Source organism: Triturus cristatus, chromosome 4_1, assembly GCF_964204655.1.
Source record: "Triturus cristatus chromosome 4_1, aTriCri1.1, whole genome shotgun sequence".
Taxonomy (NCBI): Eukaryota; Metazoa; Chordata; class Amphibia; order Caudata; family Salamandridae; genus Triturus; species Triturus cristatus.
In genome coordinates this window covers 1,276,227,381-1,276,249,593 of record NC_140585.1, presented here as the reverse complement: position 1 = coordinate 1,276,249,593, position 22,213 = coordinate 1,276,227,381, and positions in this window count along the sequence as shown.

The window sequence follows — 22,213 nt, the reverse complement described above, 5'->3', positions numbered from 1 at the left end:
CTACACCAGGATTATGTACAGCACCTCACAGCAGTCACCTGCCCCAGCACACTGATGCTACCTCAGCAGAGTACACAGACACACACAGGTACAGGACAATCACATGGCATTGCCAACTGCGGGTACACACCTCACTCTGCCCATGTGCCAGTAGACGGGGGTGTCACAGGTGTGGGGCTGGCTCAGCACGGCATGCACACAGCACTGCTCCCTGCTCACATCCGATGGCCAGGCCATATCCATCCCTCATGCTGCTTGTGTGCAACACTCCCCATATGCACTCACCCACATGACAGGGGACTAACACACACACCAATGTGCAGGGGACGAACACGGCCTTTGGACACTCACAGCACAGGTACACTGAACAAACACACATCCATGGGTACTGACACCTGTCACACTGGGGGGAACACAGGATCACATCAGGACTGTGGAAACAACATCCCCAGGAGGAGTATGCAGGCAGAATGTGGCATGCACCTTGCATTCATTGTCACAGTAGGCACTATGCAAGTGAGGAGTGCACACAGGAAACACAGCATGCTCTGCATGGGTGACATGAGGCCTTCCACACCCTGGGACCCACTCCAAACAACAGTGCATGTCTGTCACACATGGACACAATGCCAGAAGTCACTGTCACACAAAAGGGGCACAGTCTAAGCTAGTGGAGTCTGCACTCACCTGAACCCCTGGTCGACCATACAGGCTCTGGAACTGTGGGAGGATCACATCTATCAGGGCAAGGTTCTCCTCCTGGGTGAATGGCTGTGACCTCTCCACAGTCCTGGACATGGTGCCAGAGGAATCACTATCAGCAGCAGTGGTCAGGGATGAATGGATGTGCAGGCAAGTGCTCTCTCATGGGACCTGGCTGCCTTATATATGCCTGGCTGGCCTGTTCATGTATAGGAGTACAGATTGATTGGTCAGTCACATTAGCATCCTACGTTTCATCCAATCCCTTCAAACCTACCCCAGTGTGTGGCTTTGCATGGTTTCAGTTTTGATAATGATGTCAAGTCAACATCCACATTGCAACAATGTAGATTCTTTCAAACTGACTTCTGCTGTGCACCTGGTGCTCAAATTCAAAAATTTAACTCAGTCTCCATGGCAACCATCAGGCATTTAGGCCCTTATACTTGTCCCTCATGTGTCCCCTATGTGTTTTCATACATTTACACACAGGTACGGTGCGTTCCACGCCCTAGGGCACCCCACAAGCAGTGATACCGACCGTACATGCGCTTGTACGGTCCGGATCACAATATGGGCGCTGGCGTATGCGTACGCCACAGTAGTACGGACTGTACACGCGCTTGTACGGTCCGGATCACAATATGGGCGCTGGCGTATGCGTACGCCACAGTAGTACGGACTGTACACGCGCTTGTACGGTCCGGATCACAATATGGGCGCTGGCGTATGCGTACGCCACAGTAGTACGGACTGTACACGCGCTTGTACGGTCCGGATCACAATATGGGCGCTGGCGTATGCGTACGCCACAGTAGTACGGACCGTACAAGCGCGTGTACAGTCCGTACTACTGTGGCGTACGCATACGCCAGCGCCCATATTGTGATCCGGACCGTACAAGCGCGTGTACAGTCCGTACTACTGTGGCGTACGCATACGCCAGCGGCAATATTGGCCCAGGGACCCTATACACGCGCTCCGAGCGTATGTACGGTGCGTATAACAACTGTCAGTGGTGACAGGCGGCACACAGACAGGAATGGAGCGGACAGGTATTGCCAAGGGTGGACACCAATGCATTGTCTGTGCAATACCACCTGTGTGTGACACAGGTGTGTCAGGATGTGATGTGGCACTTTACCCCTGAGGTGTGGGCAAAGCACATGTACGATGAGCTGTGTACACATGTCGTGTGTGATGGTGCGCATTGTACCACACATCCCCTGCACTCCTTTGACATGTGTGCATGTCGTACACACTAGTGGAGCCATGAGTCACTTGCATGTCCCAGTCACGGACACCCGCACCTGTCCCCTGATGCCAGGTACACGGAATATTACATATGACACGTGTATGGCTGCGTTGCATGCTGCAACCATGTCATGTGTGTGGCATGTCTTTCCATGATTTTGCTGTAGGTGTGTGATTCAATGTGTCAGCAGTTGCTGCTGCCAACATGTGTCTGTGTGTCGATGGGCATGGCACACTGTTCCGCACACCAGCCCACATATGTGATTTGCCATGAGGTGTGTATGTATCCAACTACACGGAGTATCAACACAAGTACATATCCACATGCTCCCTATGTATGTTCTGTCTCGACATGTACTCCTCAAAGGCAATGTGTGTGGCCTGTCCTATTCCTATGACATGTGACCAGTGCATATCGCATCCAACTACCTGTCTGTACCATACGCATACTACCTCTGCACATGTGTGGATGTCTGTGAATCCTGTGATGCGTGTGCATGTTCACTTACACTGGCCCACAGCTAGTCTCATGCCATGTCATCGTGATCTTGCCCCCCTCCGTTAGTGGCTGTCCCTTGGTAGGAGTGTAACCTGACTGGCGTTCGTGTCCAGGAACTGTGGCACAGACCTGACTCACAACGTGGCATATGTGTATTGGCTGTGTAACATGTGCTCAGTGCATTGACGATGTTGTTGTACAGTGCTCACTCTTAGGTGTTCCTTCCATTTCACTGCAGGGCTCCGCCTCTCCCTCGACGTATGCCAGACATTGCTGCCCTGCATGAACGGGACTGTATACGCCGCTACAGATTCAGCCAACGGTTGATTGATGAGTTGACTGGCCGGCTGGAAGCACAACTCCTCCCGCGCCACAGGTATCCAAGTGCACTGACACCCAAGTTGAAGGTGATGGCAGCCCTACATTTCCTTGCCACGGGTACGTTCCAACATACCATTGCTGATGTCGGGGGCATGTCCCAGACGATGTTCAGCCGTGTTCTGCATGATTTCTTAGAGGCCATGTTGGTTCACCTGGATGAGTACATTAAATTCCCAAATCGTGAGCAGTTGACAGATGTCAAGCGTGAGTTCTATGCCCTGGGAGGGATGCCCCATGTCATTGGGTCCATAGATGGGACACATGTTGCGTTGGTACCACCACAGGCACAGGAGGTGGTGTATAGGAATCGCAAACATTATCACTCCATTAATGCCCTTGTGGTGTGTCTGTCCAACATGGTGATTTCACATGTCTGTGTTCGCTTTCCAGGATCAGCACACGATGCCTTCATCATGAGGCGTAGCAGGGTGCCAGAAATGATGCTGCAGCTGCGGAACGAGCGAGCATGTATTGTTGGTGGGTAGACTCTGGCAGTTCTGTGTTTGGCGTCATCTTCCAATCTCACTGCCTGTGCTGACACACTTCTGTCCATGATGTTTCCTTGTAGGGGACGCTGGCTATCCCAACATGCCATGGCTGATGACGCCTGTCCGCAACCCCAGCACGGCTGCCGAGCACCTCTACAACAACGCACATGGGCGGACCAGGAGAGTCATTGAGAGGACGTTTGGACTTCTGAAGAGCCGATTCCGGTGCCTCCACAAGACCGGCGGAGCACTCCCATATGCCCCGGTGAAGGTGTGCAAGATCATCATCGTCTGCTGCATGCTGCACAACATGGCAGTGGAGGAAGCTGTTCCACTCATACTGGATCAAGATGACCAGGACCATCCACCCGTGGAGGATGAAGGGCTTGGTGACGGGGCAAGTGATGTGGAGGAGGAGGAGGCTGTGGAGGACATGCGGAGTCGGCTCATACGCAACTTCTTTGCTTAGTGGTGAGTTCCAGTGTCTGAGTGTGCACGCATTGGGCCGTGTGTGGCATGTGTTGCAATGTGTGTGTCCATCTGCATGTCTGCCAAGTGAGTCAGTGGTGTGTATTGAAGTGTCACTCAAGTGATGGCGCAATGGAAGGATGTTGTCTGAGGGTCATCATTGTCACCTGTCATGTTAACAACATGATACGTGTTAAGTACATGCTTGCGGATGTGCTCCTTTGTGCTGAATCCTTGTGTGTCTCTCTTCCACAGGTCCATGTGCATGCTGTCTGCTGGTGGCATTGTTGTGCTCCTGCTACTCCTCATGAACACAGCGACATGTGCTGATTCAGCGTCACATGCACGGGCAAGTGTTGAAATCTCCTCAGGGTAAGGGATGCCTCACGTCGTTTTGGGTGTGTGAATTGTTTGTAGTCTGTGTGCACTTCTCCGGTTCATGTGTGTTCCATTTGCATACATGGTGATCCTACATGGGGAACATGACATGGGGCAGGCTTCACCTGGAGCCATGCTCAGACTTGGTGACTGTCATGTGGCAGGGGATTGGGGATTGTGATGAGGCCATCATTGTGTGTAACACTGGCCTCGGAAACATACAGGTTGCACCGGGTTGACATGGTGTGTGATTGCCCCATCAGGGCCTCAATGGTGTATAGCGGCCTCTCCGTGGCAGCAGGGGGTGTTTAGCTGTTATCCGTCACTTGTGTGCCAGGTCAATGGGATGCCAGCATCTGTGTTGCAATGGGGGGTGCCAGTGTTGCTCCCACATGTACATCCACATGACCTGTGTATGTGTTGACAGAGTATCATTGTCATTCCAACACACATGACTAATAAATTTGTCCCTCTGTCTCCAAGGTGCCTCTTCCCTGTCAATGGTGCCCTGTTGCCACTGTGCGTGCCGCAGGTCTGGCATAGTTTTCATAGGTGGTGCATATGTGTCTATGTGTAGAGTGACAAGATGCTAGGGGTTTGTCAGGGAGTGGGAACTGTATTATGCACAAGATGCACAGTTCCATCCACCTCAAGGCAAGAGAGACCATCCCCCAGGGAAACTACAACATCTGTGTAGAATCCTACCCTGCAGTCTACGGACATGTGCCTCACGACTCCCATGGTACTTGTCCATATCCGGAGTGCATCTGCACAGCTCTGCTACTGCGTCGGGCAACCAGGCCACATCAACGTCCTAACGGGATGGGGGGAATGTTTCACAGCCAGCTGCAGGATGACCTTCTAGATCCACGCCCACACTCATGATGCAGCCCACAACCCCAACACAACCATGTGGCACAGTGATCCTAAACTGCATTCTGGCATCTCCATGCATCCAACCTTGGCCTAGCCACCATTCTCAACATCCGCCTGACGCAAGCATGCTGCACATTGTAGGGACACATGTCTAGACATACCTGGGAGCGGCAAGCCAGGTCACTCCACATGATCCCTGACCTCTGCGCATGACTGTTGCTCCCCTGAATGTGTCTGTAGCCACAGTTGTGCGGGAACCACTCAGCTGGTTGGGCCCAGCACAGGTGAGTTTGGTACTCCATGTCTGTATCAGATGAGACATTGGGACCCATGTGTGTCCTGTGCAAGACTGCGACCCCACGGTTTGGATGGTTGGAGTTAATTCTGAGATCAGGCATGCTTTGACTGTACGACACACACATGTATTGTAATAATGTAGAATCACGGCATCATCTTGTAAGTGTGATTAATTTATTTGTGGTGGGGTACGGGTTTGTGGGGATGACAAGAGGTGCACAGCGGGAGTGTAGAATCCAAAGTTCACTGGGGGAGTTGGTATCCTTGTCGTAGCAAAATGTCAGAGTCCATGCCACAGTCTTCGTCAACATAGGTCAGACAGTGACCAGCAAGTCCATGTGGCAGACAATGTCATGTGCTGCTATTGGGCCAGAGGGCCAGGTGCCAGGCCAGGTGACCTGGGAGATGGTGATGTTCTGCTGACTCTCACAGTCTTTTTCGTGGACGACCCACCTTCCTGCGGGGACCCTCGGAAGCAGTCCGTGACGATGTCTGTGACGCTCCGTCGGATGAATCCTCCTCCTCCTGATCCCTCCCTGTGTCTGGTAATGGCCTTCGCCTGGTGCCACAGGGAGGGTTGCCCATGTTGTCGGCAATCCGACGGAGTACACCGGTCATTTGGGTTTGCACCGCCACGAGCTCAGCCTGTCTATCCTCCATCCTTCCTTGGTGTTGCAGTTGACAGGCATGTTGCTGGGACTGCAGGGTCTTCATCTCCTGGAGGGTCCCCTTGATGTCATTGAGGGTGGACGCAATCTGGTCCATGCCCCTGGTGTCACGCCGGTATGTATCCAGGATGTTGCTGACCTGGGACACTACCGGGTCCTGAGCTGCCTGGTCAGGTTCGCGCCTCCGCCGTCCTCCACTCCCGCCACCCCTGCCCACGTGCACCTGGCCTGCCGTTGTGGGTGCATCGGGTCTCCGGGACCCCTGAGGGATGGCATCTGCGTTGCCGCCTGCCTCCTCCTGGGTGCCCGGAGGACCGTGTCCCTCCTGGGCAGACTGGCTGGGTGGTCGTGTGCGGGCAGGGCTCCTGGACGTCTCCTGGGATGTGGCAGGAATGGGGGTGGTGGTTGGCACAGTTGTACCTGACGCAGGTGCTGCAGGTGGTTGGACACCAGAGGGGCCAGGTTGGTCTGGGTCATCCACGGAGTGGTGAGAGTCATCGCTGGCGGTGGGGTCATCATCCCGCGGAGCCTGGTCCTGTGTGACTTCCCCCCCAGTGTTGGGGGGTGTTCGTCGACGTTGACCTGTGTGTGAGAGAGACAATGTTGACAGTGTCACATGTGGCATCCATGTTGCATGCATTTCTGATTTGGCACTCTTCCTCTGGGTAGTTGGATCTGTCCTGCATTCCTCTCACAGTGCACTTGTGCATGGCTATGTCCCTTGGCCACAGCTGTCAGGGCTTTACGCATGTGTGAGACACAATCTTAGTTGATGCATCTATTTGGGTACACAGTCAGCAGTGTGGTGTGCGGGCGTAGCGAGCCATGCAGAGGCGCCTTACGTGTTGCACTGTACGTGGCCAAATGGTGTTTTGGCAAGGCAATTTGATGTTGCAGGTAGGGGACTGAAGCATTTGTGACAGGGTTCTTACCGACACGGTGGGTGGGTATACTGGGTGTGTGGTTAGGTCTGTGCCTGCAGCACGGATGGACTCGTGCACAGATTGACACATGGACCGGTCTTCATCTACGGAAGGGGGGGTTGAGGCACTGCCAGACCTGGTCTGCATGCACACAGTCCACCGGCTGACGAGTGGACATGGCCACACCACCCAAGGGTGATTTAGTCTCCCTGTGTCTCCCTTCCTCCCTCCCTCTGTCACCCTCCTCCCTCCCTCTGTCGGTCTCCCTCTGTCACCCTACTCCCTCCCTCTGTCTGTCTCCCTGTGTCCCCCCTCTGTCTCCTTCCCTCTCATTCCCCCTCTCCCTCCCTCTCTTTGTCACTCTCTGTCACCTCAGGCCAGCTTCCTGGGCACACACAGTTAGCCGGTCTTTGAATGGCCATTGGCTTGTTCATGTGAGTTAGTCCCTGTTCTCCGGGCACCCATTGGGCAGTGTGTCTGAGTGTAGGCTGCTGCTGTGGCGGTGTGTGCTGAGACTCTATCAGAGCGATGCATCTTCATTGTCTGCTGTTATGTGCAAATTGTGCCTTCAGACCCATGGCATCCTGCATGGCAGCCATCATTTGCAGGCAAGACAGTACTGTGTGGGTACACACAGTTTGTATGGCTGTGCCCTGGGCCATATGGGCTGAGGGCATTGTTGTGTGCTTGTGAGTTGCTCAATGTTAGTTTTGCTGCCCCCACTCCCAGCATCGACCACATCCTGTGTTGTGTTGGTGTATTGTGTGGCCTGTGACTTGGCATGGCCCTGATTGATGCATGGGGCATGGAGGTGCCAGTGGCATGTGTGTGTTTGTGGAGTGTTGTTGTGTCCGGTGGTGGCTTGGGGGGGGTGGCATGCATGATTGATTGTGTATGGCATCCCCCCCATGTGAGGTGAGTTGTTTGTGTACTCACCAGGGTCTGGGAGTCCTGGCAGTCCGTGTAGTCCCTCCACCGCCAGCGTGGACATCACCTTCTCCTCCCAGGGATGGTATTGTACCGGTCTGGGGGGCGGCCCTCCTCCAGTGATGTTCCCCTGGTTGTGATTGTCAGTCATCTTCCTCTTGACCGTCCTCCGCAGATCGTACCACCTGGATTGGCACTCGTGCCTGGTCCTTCTGGTTGTCCCAACAGCATTCACAGAATCGACGATCCTCTGCCACATGGCGGTTTTTTCGGATATGCTGGTCTGTCTGACCAATGTCCCAAAGAGCTGTGGCTCGACTCTGAGGATTTCGTCGACAAGGATCTCCAGCTCCTCCTTTGTGAACTTTGGATTCTTGGTGGTGGACATGGCGTGGGGTGTGGTTGTGGGGGTGTGGGTGTGGATGGCTGTGGGTGTGTGGGTGTGGTAGTGGAGGTGTGTGTGTGAATGTGATGAGGGGGTGTTTGTGTAGGTGGTTGTGTGAAGGTATGCAAGTGTGAGGTTCAAGTATGGTGGTGTGGGTCGTCTGTGGGCTCTGGCAGCAGTGGGTCTGTTGCAAAGGCTCATGGTTTGTGTGTGTGGTCCATTTTTATTGGTCCATTTGTGGGTGTGGCTGTGTTTGAAATTTGTGTGGGTGTGTTATGAGGAGTGATTGAGTTTTGGGCCTCTGTTTGGCAGTTTGGCAGTTGCAGGTGAGTGTATGTGATGTTTGTGGGGTTGTTGGGCCTGTTTGGTGGTGTGGGGAAACTCTACTTGACTCTCCTTGTGTAAATATGGTTTGTCCGGGTTCAGTACGTGTTTTTTTGGCGTCAGTACGGTCCGTACATGCACTGGTGGGGGTGCGGTCCGTACATTCCCTGGTGGGGTGGTGGTTCGGTGCGTACATACACGGCTGGGGTGGGGGTTTGGTGCGTACATACACGGCTGGTGGTTCGGTGCGTACATACACGGCTGGGGGGGGTTCGGGGGCGTACATACACGGCTGGTGGTTCGGTGCGTACATACACGGCTGGGGGGGGTTCGGGGGCGTACATACACGGCTGGTGGTTCGGTGCGTACATACACGGCTGGTGGTTCGGTGCGTACATACACGGCTGGGGGGGGGTTCGGGGGCGTACATACACGGGTGGGTGTTTGGTGCGTACATACACGGCTGGTGGTTCGGTGCGTACATACACGGCTGGGGGGGGGTTCGGGGGCGTACATACACGGGTGGGTGTTTGGTGCGTACATACACGGCTGGTGGTTCGGTGCGTACATACACGGCTGGGGGGGGGTTCGGGGGCGTACATACACGGCTGGTGGTTCGGTGCGTACATACACGGCTGGGGGGGGGGTTCGGGGGCGTACATACATGGGTGGGTGTTTGGTGCGTACATACACGGCTGGGGGGGGGTTCGGGGGCGTACATACACGGCTGGTGGTTCGGTGCGTACATACACGGCTGGGGGGGGTTCGGGGGCGTACATACACGGGTGGGTGTTTGGTGCGTACATACACGGCTGGTGGTTCGGTGCGTACATACACGGCTGGGGTGGGGGTTTGGTGCGTACATACACGGCTGGTGGTTCGGTGCGTACATACACGGCTGGGGGGGGTTCGGGGGCGTACATACACGGCTGGTGGTTCGGTGCGTACATACACGGCTGGGGGGGGGTTCGGGGGCGTACATACACGGGTGGGTGTTTGGTGCGTACATACACGGCTGGTGGTTCGGTGCGTACATACACGGCTGGGGGGGGGTTCGGGGGCGTACATACACGGCTGGTGGTTCGGTGCGTACATACACGGCTGGGGGGGGGGTTCGGGGGCGTACATACATGGGTGGGTGTTTGGTGCGTACATACACGGCTGGTGGTTCGGTGCGTACATACACGGCTGGGGTGGGGGTTTGGTGCGTACATACACGGCTGGTGGTTCGGTGCGTACATACACGGCTGGGGGGGGTTCGGGGGCGTACATACACGGCTGGTGGTTCGGTGCGTACATACACGGCTGGTGGTTCGGTGCGTACATACACGGCTGGGGGGGGGTTCGGGGGCGTACATACACGGGTGGGTGTTTGGTGCGTACATACACGGCTGGTGGTTCGGTGCGTACATACACGGCTGGGGGGGGGTTCGGGGGCGTACATACACGGGTGGGTGTTTGGTGCGTACATACACGGCTGGTGGTTCGGTGCGTACATACACGGCTGGGGGGGGGTTCGGGGGCGTACATACACGGCTGGTGGTTCGGTGCGTACATACACGGCTGGGGGGGGGGTTCGGGGGCGTACATACATGGGTGGGTGTTTGGTGCGTACATACACGGCTGGTGGTTCGGTGCGTACATACACGGCTGGGGTGGGGGTTTGGTGCGTACATACACGGCTGGTGGTTCGGTGCGTACATACACGGCTGGGGGGGGGTTCGGGGGCGTACATACACGGCTGGTGGTTCGGTGCGTACATACACGGCTGGGGGGGGGTTCGGGGGCGTACATACACGGGTGGGTGTTTGGTGCGTACATACACGGCTGGTGGTTCGGTGCGTACATACACGGCTGGGGGGGGTTCGGGGGCGTACATACACGGGTGGGTGTTTGGTGCGTACATACACGGCTGGTGGTTCGGTCCGTACATACACGGCTGGGGGGGGTTCGGGGGCGTACATACACGGCTGGTGGTTCGGTGCGTACATACAGGGCTGGGGGGGGGGTTTGGTGCGTACATACACGGCTGGTGGTTCGGTGCGTACATACACGGGTGGGGGTTCGGGGCGTACATACGCGGGCGGGGGGTGGTGGGGTGTTCGGCGCGTATGCGGGCACATGTCTCCATGGTTGCTATGGGAGTTCGGTTCGGACGGTGTTTTTTGCGTACGGTTGTGAAATGGGGAGGACGGGAGGGATCGTACTTGCGCAGTCGGACTTTATTTTTCCGCACGGTGGGTTTCTCGCCCGGGGACGTGTCGGTGACTTTTCCCGACCCGAGGACGTGTGGGGAAATCTTCCCAATGCGATTCGTATGGACTTTTTTCCGTTCGAATCGTACTTGGCAGTTTGTACGCTACTTTGACGATTCGGACGGAAAAAAATCCGGATACGAGTCGGACGGGGAATTTTTTTACCGGATCGGAATTGGCACCTTAGTCAATAGTTGTAGAACTACCACGGCCAATATAAGTGGGAGCCGGTGCCTTTTCCTCGGCAATTCCACTGTAGCCCATTACGTCATCTAGATTCCTACTATATAATAAGTCCAATAGTTCAGATCCTCGTCTGCGAGGCGGGGATATAGAATGAATATGAGCATTAAAATCTCCGCCTACACAAATACCATCAAATTGGCCATACTTTTCTCCATTCGCAACTTCATCAATAAATTTAAACAATTCTAAAAAAGTGGGATTAGGATGGTTGACGAAATCATTATTGTAAAAATTTATAAAACAAATCTTTAACCTTGCAACGTATTTCACAGCTATCAGATGTTTACTAACCACATGTAGTGGTTTGATTTTCACGTCCTTGGAAATTTTTGCCCAGATAGACAGAATACCACTAGGTCGCCCCATAGCAGGACATGGTACAATAAAATTATGACAGAAAAAGCCCTCCAATGATTGAGCACATGTACACCATGTTTCCTGCAGAATTACTACATCAAAATTACTTATCCATGTGACCCATTCTTTGATTTTCATCTTGCCTAGGAGCCCAGCAATATTCCAACTAATGACACTTAAAGTGTCAATCGGTGGGATAGTGGGGTAAAAAGGGAGGGCAATGGGAGGGTCGGGGCATACTACATGTGGAGGTACTAGTGTACCTGGGCATGGTGTGGGAATACATATAGAATTTACTATTTCCAGGGGGACTGTGCTAGTGACCCCGACAGATATGTTAGGAAATGTTGGTGGTGGTCAATCTAGGCTTCCTAAATCGGATAGGGCGGAAAATCTATTAGATAAAGGAAAGGTAGTAGGAACCATTTGAGGTAGTCTATGAGGGGGTCTATAGAAATAACCCAATGGGAGAAGGGTTATTTCAGTGGACAGACTGGCGTGTGTATTATGTGTATCCATAAAAAATCTTACGGAGTTTGGATGTCTAAAATGAATCACTATACAGTCTCCACTAATATTTTTATATTGTGGGCCCACCCAGCTCACCCGACGGGTTGATATAACCTCATTCGAAATGTCCCATCTTGCCCCTTTGTGTTTAGTCAGCCAATCAATACATTTATTGTGTAATTGTACCCATGACTCACTTTGGCCTTCTTTAAGGGCAGGGACGCCTGCTAAAACTAAAACATATGGGCAGGCTTCTGGGGGTAAGTGGAGTGGCGGCCCTAGATTATTAGTGGGTCTATTTCTTACAGGTACACCTCCTTTATTGCTTACGCCATCCAAAGTATTGCCTGTCCTAACTAGTGAGGTAGCTGGTGGGGTAGTGGTGGCCTTAACATTTGAACTTACAGTTCTGGCCGTTGCTGTTCCTACTACATCAGAGGGGTCACGAATTGAGCCGGTAGTCTTTACTGGTGGGGTATTGGCTAGGCTGCTATATGAAGAAACAGTTTTAGCGATGGTAGGGCCTTTGATGTTACTATGGCCAGGATCAGCGGTGACAGCCAAACCCCCCTCCCTCAGGCCATTACATAATAATTTTAGCTCATTCATGAATTTCTCGCCCCGAAGGGCATCTATGCTAATATTACCTTTCCTTTTAATTTCCTCTTTTTTTACAAGGTTTTCGATTTTATCTAGTCTCTTAAAAATAGTATTAAATTGTTTAGCTATTTGAACTTCAACTTGTTTAAAAATGGTGTCTACGATAGTTTCAATCAAATTGCCATTTGGTTTAGGTTGGATATTTCTATCGAGAAACTCAGTCTGCGTACTGATAGAGTTATCAGTACCCTCAGGTTGCAACATGAAATCCCCACAAGTGCCTTTGTCCAGAGCTGAAAAGTGTGGTCTACAATTATAAGCAGGGAGTCTCTCAATGCCGCCGTCCAATGATAATAGTGGAGACGAAGAGTCCTCAGTGACAATTGGTGAGACTATTTCGCAGTCTTTAGCTTTCTTCCACATGCTCTGTGGAGTAGGTTGGTTTCTACAACGGCTTGGTTGCTTCCTTTTGTTTATAGTACTTTTCACGGGGCCTCTCTTGCGTTTTTCCCTTGATGTTTTATTAGTACATGGCGTTTTATCTGTTTCGGGTTCCACTAAACAGTTAGTGACAGGAGTAGTCGCCAAACTAGTAGCTCTAATCATAGGGGTTATTGTCTCTGCTTGAACTGTGGGTTTAATGACCATTACTGTGGGGGAAAGTGGGAGACCCGAATTAGATGGAGCCTTTGGGACTTGGGAACATAGGGAAGTAATAGTAGGTAGTCCAATGGACAATCTTCTTTCGGTGTCAGCAATCTCGTTGGTTACCATAGTGAGGGCATTGGTCAGTAATGTATCAAACGATGTGGGCAGCTCAATAGGGACAGCAGGGTCTACAGATGCGGTCATAATCGTACGCTTCCCCATGTTGAATATATTTACCTGAACAACCTAAAGGCGAAAGAGGGGTGGCCCGCCCGACCACTGGGGATCCACTGAGGGCCACAGAGGGCCCGCCCTTTGCCCGGGCTTGGCCCGGTGCCGCCCGCGCGCGTCCCGCGACGCGGAGGAAGCCTGTCGTTTAAGTAGCGCCTCCGGGCGCACTGGTAGCAGGAAGTGAGGCGGGATGCGGAAGCCGGGAGCAGAGGATGATGGGAACTGTGGTCTCCCCCAACTGCGGCCAACGAGGGTGAGTGGCGGCGAGGGAGACACACAGCGTAGGCGTCCCGTGAAGATTCCGCAGCGTCTGCCACGTAGGTCCGCTTCAAAGTTGCGTCAGGATATGACTAATTAATATTCATTAGGCAAGTCGCAGTTTGTGACCCCCTGCGATTGGCTGCAATCATAGGGGTATGGCCTGCAAGGTATAGCACACCACCATCCTTGTGACTGCATTCCAAAATGGAAACTGTCTTTTTAAAGCAGCCCATTTCCCTTAAAGGAACAGGAGAATCTTCAATTAAAAAACACAAAGTTTTCCGTTGTGAAAAACTTCATTGTGACTAGTCAGTGGCTCAACTGAACCACTGCCTGCTCTTCCCGAGGCTGCCACCCCGCTTCCCAATGGGGAAGGGGTCAAAAGGAGATCCTTTATGCTTTGCGAATCATTTACCATCTCTTATGAGTAATGTGTAATTTTCCAATGGTTTTGCGAGTAGAATTGCAGTTGCAAATCATATGAAACATTCCAAGCAAAATTGCTATTTGGAAGAAATGCCCCTTTCATGCCACTTTCAAATTACAATTTGGTATGGGTCACTGAACCCATTTTACAAGTTGCAAAATGCAGGGAATGGTCCGGCACCACCTCTCCTGCCAAAAATGCAGTGCAGGAAACCCCAAGGAGTGATTGACTCCCCATTGAGTTTCATGTTTGTTACTCTTGCTACCTAGTTATACCTGGATCACTGGGGGTGTTTGAGGAGTAATTGTGTTACAACAGACTCCCTGATTTTCTAAAAGAGGTGATGATTGCAGTAACCCCCAAGCCTGGTAAGATTTCATGTCATATCAGCCTTCATTGATGTTAATCATGTGGGCCTTTCACATAAGAAGGGAGGAAGCCTCGCATGTCGTCCAGGTTGTGCACAATAGGCAAGCAAGTAATACTCAACTCCATTGAGCTTGACAATAGGCAAGCAAGTAACATTCAACTCCGTTGAGCTTGACATGCTATTTCCCACTCAAACTCAAACCACCACCTTCCATCTCATCGACAGGCTTCTTGCGCAGAACAGGACTTCACTGAATTTTCAGATCTCCTCACCAACTCAATCAATCAATCAACATTTCTTTATTCGGCACTTATGAAGATACCATAAAAGTACATAAAACAGTTAAAACACATTAAAAAACATTAAAAGGACAGTTCAAATCATGGCATTTCTTTTCATTTTCCCGGATCTCTATATACAGGGCATTGCAATCAACCCATCCCTCTCGAGTTCCTTATCCTTACCGCCATCTTAATAAAACTCATAATACAGGACAAGGTATATGCATCATTGGCCTTTTGCAAAAACAATAAGGCAATCTAAGCATGTCTAAACTTAGCTCTTTTCAAAATTCCCACCAGGAACTTACGCCTAGGTGATGTATAAAATGAGCATAACAAAACAAAATGAAGGGTATCCTGCGGAGACTTATTGTCGCAGCCGCAGGTACCCTTCTGCTCCACCGTTAAGGTAAAACCAAGAGGATCAGATAATAAATGATGCAAGAGGTTGAACCTAAAGCGGGTCATATAAAATCTGTCATGTGCATTATGAATCAGTGAAAGATAAGGCTCCCTTCCACTCTCCCATTTCAGTAATCTATAGGCCACAACTGTAGATTTACACTCCTCAGTGGCCGCCCTGCTTGCAGTTGTCCATTCCCCAAACGTTTTCTTGACTAACGTTTTATTCTGGGCAATGAGGGCTTCAGGCTCAGTGAAGAGGTTCTTACAACCAATGGCCTCCAAAGTACACTTTACATAGTTTAGCCATGGGATAGAGCTCCCTTTGTCTCGATTCAGACAATCTATAATATTGGTCTACTGAGACCTGCCTCGGGGTTAGACCAGATCTTCACCCAGGCCAGAAGCGGCCTGACCTTGATTTGATCTTCAGTATACGGTTCTCCCAGTTCTTCATGTATCATGTAGGCTGATGTACTGTGCGGGACTTTCAGTATCCTTCTAAAAAATTTATTTTCCTCTATCTGGACCTGATGTATATTCGCAAAGCCCCAAACTTCAGCCCCATAAACTGCCTTAGCGCAGCATATTGATCTATACAAATTCATCACTTGCTCGGGGGACCATGTTCCCAGCCTTCTCCCATAACCCATTATAGCCCCAGATGAGACCATCAATTTTGAGCAGTGTTTGTTCACTAAAGGTCTAAACTTTAGAAGCCCGTCAAATAATACTCCTAGGTAGGAAAAGGACTGGACCCGACCAATTTTGTGAGTTCCTATCTTATAAAAAAAAAATTGTCTGGTCTGGCCCCGCAAGCATGATATACGCTTTATCTAAGTTTGCTGATAGATCAAGTGAGGACATGAAAGTTACAAATCCATCAATCAGCCTCTGTAATCCCTGCGGAGTCCGTGCTAGGAGCACCGCGTTGTCCGCATAGAGCAGGACAGGGACTGGGCGAGTGCCTACCTGAGGAGAATCCGCTCCGAGTTTACACAGTTCACTATCTAAATTATTTATATAAAGTGAAAAAAAAAGGGAGCTAGGATGCAGCCCTGCCGCACTCCACTAGTGCATGGGAATGATGGAGTCTTGCTTCCGTCTTGATTAAAATGAACAGACGCAGTTGTATTCCAATGCAGTGCCTTGAGAATATTGACTAGGTCCTGGTCCGCCCCAAGACCTGTCATCAGGGCCCATAGCTTTTCCCTATTCACGTGATCAAAGGCCGCGGAAAGGTCCATGAACCCCAAATAAACCGCCTCCTTACTGGCTATAGTGTACTTGGTGACCAGCAAATAGAGGTTCAGGCACTGGTCCGTGGTTGACCTTCCTTCTCTAAACCCATATTGGGTGTCCGTTATTAACTGGTGGGTGTCTGTCCAATCCGTTAGACGATTTAGGACAACACGACCCAGCAACTTCATTGTGACCAGGTGTTTGAGGAGTAATTGTGTTACAACAGACTCCCTGATTTTCTAAAAGAGGTGATGATTGCAGTAACCCCCAAGCCTGGTAAGATTTCATGTCATATCAGCCTTCATTGATGTTAATCATGTGGGCCTTTCACATAAGAAGGGAGGAAGCCTCGCATGTCGTCCAGGTTGTGCACAATAGGCACGCAAGTAATACTCAACTCCATTGAGCTTGACAATAGGCAAGCAAGTAACATTCAACTCCGTTGAGCTTGACATGCCATTTCCCACTCAAACTCAGATCACCACCTTCCATCTCATCGACAGGCTTCTTGCACAGAACAGGACTTCACTGAATTTTCAGATCTCCTCACCAACTCATTTATCCAGCATGCCCACACCATCCTCTTGAATGACTTCAACTTCCCAGGCACTGCAAGCTCAACACAAAGCAAGAAACACCCTTTTGAATCAGATCAATACACTTGGGTGCCGATTACAATCCGGTAAAAACCGGGTACGAACCGTCGGTCGGAGCGTATTCTCCGTCCGACTCGTACTCGGTTGTAAAACATTACAAACATGGAATTACGATTCGCACGGAAACACCATTTCCGTACGAATCGTAAAAAACACCGACCGACGAAAATATGCATACGAATGTGATCCGGGAATGCTGCGACGTGACGTCGGGATGCTTCCAGGCAGCGTTTCACGACCCAGGAAGTACGATTCGAACCGACAGCAGTCCGGACGGCAATATTTTTACGGCACCCAAAAAGGGCCGGAAATGCGAAGTACGGCGCGAAACGACCAGAGTAGGTGGCCCGGTAAGCGCCGTACCCCCCCCAGCCCCCGCATGTACGCGCCGTACCCCCCCCAGCCCCCGCATGTACATGCCGTACCCCCCCCAGCCCCCGCATGTACGCGCCGTACCCCCCCAGCCCCCGCATGTACGCGCCGTACCCCCCCCGCCCCCGCATGTACGCGCCGTACCCCCCCCAGCCCCTGCATGTACACGCCGTACCCCCCCCAGCCCCCCATGTATGCGTCGAACCCCCCCCCAGCCCCCGCATGTACGCGTCGAACCCCCCCGTGTATGTACACCCGAGTACGTGTCGAACTGCACGTGTCGAACCCCCCGTGTATGTACACCCGAGTACGTGTCGAACTGTACGTGTCGAACCCCCCGTGTATGTACACCCGAGTACGTGTCGAACCCCCCGTGTATGTACACCCGAGTACGTGTCGAACTGTATGTGTCGAACCCCCCCGTATATGTACACCCGAGTACGTGTCGAACCCCCCGTGTATGTACACCCGAGTACGTGTCGAACTGTACGTGTCGAACCCCCCGTGTATGTACACCCGAGTACGTGTCGAACCCCCGTGTATGTACACCTGGGTACGTGTCGAACTGTACGTGTCGAACCCCCCCGTGTATGTACACCCGAGTACGTGTCGAACCCCCCGTGTATGTACACCCGAGTACGTGTCCAACTGTACGTGTCGAACCCCCCGTGTATGTACACCCGAGTACGTTCGAGTCGTACCCCCACCCGTGTATGTACGGTGCGTACCCCCAGCGTACGACTCGAACGTACTCGGGTGTACATACACGGGGGGGTTCGACACGTACAGTTCGGCACGTACTCGGGTGTTCATACACGGGGGGGTTCGACACGTACTCGGGTGTACATACACGGGGGGTTCGACACGTACTCGGGTGTACATTCATGGGGGGGTTCGACACGTACAGTTCGACACGTACTCGGGTGTACATACACGGGGGGTTCGACACGTACTCGGGTGTACATACACGGGGGAGTTCGACACGTACTCGGGTGTACATACACGGGGGGGTTCGACGCGTACATGCGGGGGCTGGGGGGGGTACGGCGCGTACATGCGGGGGCTGGGGGGGGTAAGGCGCATACATGCGGGGGCTGGGGGGGGTACGGCACGTACCGGGCACCTGTTTGGACGTCTCCATGGTTGTTATAGGTGTTCGGTGCGGACGGTCTTTTAACCATACGGTTGTACATTCGGACGCCCGGGACGGATCGTGATTCCCCGGTCGGACTTCGCTTTTCACGTTTGTACGGTAAATCGTCCGAGGGCGTGTCGGACACTTTTTCCGACCCGAGGACGTGTGGGGAATTATTCCCAATGCGACTCGTATGGGCTTTTTACCATGCGAATCGTGATTGCCAGTTTGTAAGGCACTTGTACGATTCGTACGGTAAAAAGACCGGATACGAGTCGTACGGGAATTTTTTTTACCGGATCGTAATTGCCACCCAAGGTGTGGTACAGCATGTCATACAACCAATGCACTCAAAAGGCCGCATTCTAATTCTTGTCTTATCTACATCACTGACAATCCAATGGAAACCACACATACCATTAGACTAGACTGGGCACTTTGCCACGCCTATCTCAGTTTGCTACCAAGAAACCAAGGCCAACACAAGACAAGACCAAACCCTCATATCTTTCAGAGACTTTTCCATGGACAATCTAATCCTTTAACCCATTTGTCACTCCATCAACCCCACGTTCAACAACAGACACCCTACCAAACAACTTCAACAAATTTTGAACAACCACACCCCAATCACAACATGCAAGAGCTAACCAAATCCCTCAGCCACCTTGTTTTCTAATAACCATGGTGACAAAAAACAGTCTATCTGCAGACAGGAAGGAAAATGGAAGAAAAACAGAATGTGTGATGACATGTGTGCAGGATGTATATGTAGAGTCAAATGTAAGTAAAGGTTTGGTTTGGGGTTGTAATTCACTGCCCTTCTGGGCCAGGCTTCTTTTACCAATGATTGGCAGAATTTAATTAATTAAAATGACGATCCTTCCAAGATGTTTTTATTTGTTTCACAGGACTTTCTACCGGTTGCCTCGACAAGGTTGAAGGAGCTGCGTACATTAATGGCATGATTCGGGCAGCCTTTGGAACCTGGCTTCTGCAGTCAACTCTCAAAATCCCAGTTCAAGGAATTGGTCTATGCACATGATTCTACTGGCTCACTATCAGATTCCTGTCCCATTCAAATGTGCAAGGGCATCCTATTCTCAAGGGCTCTCTTCAGCAACTCTGTTACTTCAGCGAGAGAGACCTGCAGAGAGAAAGACCAAGAGAGGAATTGTAAGACCAATAAGAGAGACCAAGAGAGACTAAGAGCCTCATTATGATGTCAGTGCGAGCACAGGCCTTCGGTGGTGGTTCCACATACAGACAGCCCTTAGGTCCGACCGCTGCATTACATTGCTGGCAGACGGACCCTTGCCTGTTGGTGGACGAACTGCAAATATCTTTCCAAATGTGTGCTACATTTCTGTGAGATTGCCCAAGCATATGACTACCAATAATACCTGATGACAATTGTCACCCCCGCTGTGCTGCAAAAGAGTTGTCTCCTACCCTAACATTTTTTTTCAGCTACCATAGTTGTATTATGTGCTGATAAATGCAGTATGAACAGAGCATAAACCAAAGAAATGTGCTTCAACACCAAGATGCTAGGTCTTGTTAGGCATGACCAGAGGCCAGGTGTTTTAAAATACAATATTTTGCACATTTCTTTCCAGAAAAACTGACATTCTATACTAGTATTGATCTTGTATAGTAAAGGGACCAATTACGAAACAGAACATGAAAATAGTCCTTTTCTATTTATGGGGGAGCTCTAGCAGGCAAACTTTTTTTTTCCCATTTTCGGTTACAAAGGAGTAGAATTGAAATTGTAGTCCTTATTTCAGTAGAAGCAAAGGAATATGCAGTGGATCGATCAGTGCCGGTCTTTTGTGGCTTCCTTAATGGCATCAGGAAGACAGGCGTGCCTGAAGGAAAATATATAAGCTAGTCCTGTGGGATGGGGACTCGGAGATGGGGCTCAAAAGCTGCTTAGAAAAGTGGTTCTTAACCTTTTGACTTCTGAGGACCTCCATTTAATCATTACTGAAAACCAGAGACCCCCATTGAACAATATTCCAACATTTGTGTTTTTGTTTGAGAATGCTTGTTTCTGTATTTTTTATAAAGTGTTTTGCTGTTCAAATCTTCTAAAAACGAGAAGGCTTGTGTCCCCAGCTTCCAGTAGTGACTCACTGGGGGTCCCCGCATTTCAATAATGATTCAGTGGGGGTCCGTGGGTTGCAGTGATTAAGTGGGGATCCACAGAAGTCAAAAGGTTAAGAACCACTAAAGTAGACTCAGGGCCGGTGCTAGGCATGGGCAGTGTGGGCAGTTGTCGAGGACCTTGCACTCAGCCCACCAGCATGGGGCCCTACACCAGTTTAACACATCACTAGCCCTCTTGTACTCCTGCTGATTCAATTGAAAGAAAGGCGTCTCTTTGCAACTGTGCCCATGAGAGGGAAGGGAGGGGGCCCTTCCGGGGCCTCTTAGGGATGGTGTTCCAGTTGCAAGGAGACACATTTCACAGGTTTGTTCTGCAATTAAACCTCCTCCCCGGCAGCCCATTCAGAGACACTGAGGGACGCCCTTTGGTGCCCCCACAGATTTAACTCAGCCCCCCAGCAATTCTCTCACCTTCAGCCCTATAGAAGCTGTAAAAGTGGTGCTTGTAGGTGCAGGGCCGGACTGTGAACCACCAGCGGCCCTGGCAAAGTGCTCGCCCGGCCCCCCTCCATTAGGAAATGTTGGTGGTGGTCAATCTAGGCTTCCTAAATCGGATAGGGCGGAAAATCTATTAGATAAAGGAAAGGTAGTAGGAACCATTTGAGGTAGTCTATGAGGGGGTCTATAGAAATAACCCAATGGGAGAAGGGTTATTTCAGTGGACAGACTGGCGTGTGTATTATGTGTATCCATAAAAAATCTTACGGAGTTTGGATGTCTAAAATGAATCACTATACAGTCTCCACTAATATTTTTATATTGTGGGCCCACCCAGCTCACCCGACGGGTTGATATAACCTCATTCGAAATGTCCCATCTTGCCCCTTTGTGTTTAGTCAGCCAATCAATACATTTATTGTGTAATTGTACCCATGACTCACTTTGGCCTTCTTTAAGGGCAGGGACGCCTGCTAAAACTAAAACATATGGGCAGGCTTCTGGGGGTAAGTGGAGTGGCGGCCCTAGATTATTAGTGGGTCTATTTCTTACAGGTACACCTCCTTTATTGCTTACGCCATCCAAAGTATTGCCTGTCCTAACTAGTGAGGTAGCTGGTGGGGTAGTGGTGGCCTTAACATTTGAACTTACAGTTCTGGCCGTTGCTGTTCCTACTACATCAGAGGGGTCACGAATTGAGCCGGTAGTCTTTACTGGTGGGGTATTGGCTAGGCTGCTATATGAAGAAACAGTTTTAGCGATGGTAGGGCCTTTGATGTTACTATGGCCAGGATCAGCGGTGACAGCCAAACCCCCCTCCCTCAGGCCATTACATAATAATTTTAGCTCATTCATGAATTTCTCGCCCCGAAGGGCATCTATGCTAATATTACCTTTCCTTTTAATTTCCTCTTTTTTTACAAGGTTTTCGATTTTATCTAGTCTCTTAAAAATAGTATTAAATTGTTTAGCTATTTGAACTTCAACTTGTTTAAAAATGGTGTCTACGATAGTTTCAATCAAATTGCCATTTGGTTTAG